The sequence below is a fragment of the Triticum dicoccoides genome, chromosome 3B (genome assembly GCF_002162155.2).
Source record: "Triticum dicoccoides isolate Atlit2015 ecotype Zavitan chromosome 3B, WEW_v2.0, whole genome shotgun sequence".
Taxonomy (NCBI): domain Eukaryota; kingdom Viridiplantae; phylum Streptophyta; class Magnoliopsida; order Poales; family Poaceae; genus Triticum; species Triticum dicoccoides.
This window is the reverse complement of record NC_041385.1, coordinates 638,362,717-638,365,061: the sequence shown is the minus strand read 5'-3', so window position 1 is coordinate 638,365,061 and position 2,345 is coordinate 638,362,717.

Sequence of the window (2,345 nt, the reverse complement as noted above, 5' to 3'; positions counted from 1 at the left end):
GGGTCGCACTTTGTATTGTTCATACCACTAGTACTACTACGTGTGGTCTCTGACCCAGAAGTGGAAGAAGTGGAGACGCTCTACCACGTTGTTCATGCCCCACTCCTTTTACTGACGTGTGGGACATCCAGCACGTGCCGTGTTTGGCACTCCTTCGTCGTAAGAGTTGAAACACTAGCATTCATCAGAAATAAAAAATAAATATAAATTAGTAGTGATACTATACCATGCGGTTTCCTTGCTCCTCGATATCGGAAAGAATACTTCCCTTCGCCAACATGTGGGACGTCGACCATCCTGGTCCACTAGCCATGCACGCAGAACTCCAAGGGAGAGTCACCCCGGTCGTCGCACCACAGTAATAATGACAAATGAGCCATCAAATCCCAAGCCCAACCTTTCCCACTGTGAAGTTGCTCGGACGAAGGAACCATCATGACTTCGTTGAATTCCACTTCTTGAACAAAACTACTATACCAGCAGTACTGCTAGCTACAGTAGTTACTCCAGCAGAGGCCTCCTTTCATTCATAGGATAGGAATTTTATAGGAATATGAAAATCATAGGAAGTGAGATGACATGCATCTCAATTCCTATAGAGAAAGAGATTCCATTTGATGCATAGGATAGGAATTTTTTCATTAAGTCTAGGCTAATGTACTGGTAATTTGCTCTAAAAACTACAGTAGCAACTAGTAGTACTGGTACATTCTCGTACTCAGACACATACACACACACACACTAACTACTACTACTTCTCACATGCTGGCCAGACGCCGTTGTTCTCCTTCCTGGCTTTGTCGTTGACACCTCGCCGTGCTTGGATCTCCGCCAACCTCTCCGCAGCAGCGCGTGCATCCTCTTCTTTCTTGCGGCGGCGGGCCTCTCTTTTCTTGAGTGCTTTTTGACTTTTCCGCTCCCTCTGTGCGGCTTTGGCCGCCTCTTGCTCTAGCGCCCATTCGGCCTTGGCAGCTTCAAATTCCGCCCACATAGGTGTGAGGTCACGAGCGGTGATGAACTCGGCACAGCGGGACGCCATCGTTTCCCTACCATTTTGTGTGCGGTCGTGGGCGGCGAGGAACTCGGCGCGGCAGGATGCCATCGCTTCCTTATCGGTTAGTGTGTGGAGCGGTGGCACGAACGACACTTGGTGAGAGCTCTGGGGTGGAGTGGTCGGACAACCATATAGTGCATTGGTTTGTGAAGAGCTCAAGGACAGAAGACGAAAGAAATTTGGATTCCCCTTCAATCATGGTCATTTATTACCGAGTAAAATGCATTAGCAGTCATCAAACTTGTCTTGATAGCTCACTTTGATCATTGTATACGAGATATGGTGATTATACGGTCATTGGCTCAGCATATAGCTCCGTAGTTGTGTGGTTGGCCATTCAAACAGTCTACATGTGCCTCATCAGCTCGTGTTCTTTATTTATCTATCTATGCGGGCCTACCTGTCAGTGGAGAAGGAAATAAAAACCAAAATTATGCGTATGTGAGGAATCAAACCACAGACTCAGCGCTGCAACGCACACTCGTCAGTCAAATGAAAATGAAATACTTTGCGTTAAATGCACAAATGGATTTTTTTTAATATTATACATGATGCACACATTAGCGCACACCATCCATAGAGGCAAGTAGCATGTACGCGTGCAGACGCTCATGCTCACGCTGTCAAACCATGCTAATGCATGCGCGTCGCCCTCTCAATTAAAGTCCTGCTCATGGCACAACACAAACGGCGAGCCCATCACCTGCGCGCCCCGGTGGTGCCTGACATTACTGTTTAGATTGTTTGATGGAGGCTTCCGCGAACGCCGAGCATGTATTCACCTGGCTCAACACCAACGGTCATACTCGGGAGCGCCTTGCTCATGTATATCGTCCATCACAACGATAATCTATAAAATAGCGTAGCTAGAGAGGGTACTATGGTATGGAGTATGTACTATCATGAGCGACCGATCATAGTGCCACTGCACACGAGTGTGTGTCGGATCGATTCATCCATTATTCATGATTGTGTGGTGTCTAATGGTGGTCGTCGAAGGCTAGCTGGCGACAAGAGCAGTTGCATGGACGCCTGGTTGCCAATACGTGCCACATACACTTCAAAGGCGTCATCCATGAGTTCACATTTTACCACCACGCCAGCGTCTGACCGCCCTGGCCTACCAAAACCCCTTCCATCGCTAGTGCGCACTTCCCGCCTGAAACAGTCACCATCTCTCTAGAACGTCAATGCCGCATTCACCAGACTTAACCGCAGGTGCAGTTGGTGTGTCACTAACATGCGGGCCAGATGCCTGTTGGGCCCATATGTCAGTAACCAACGCACCTTC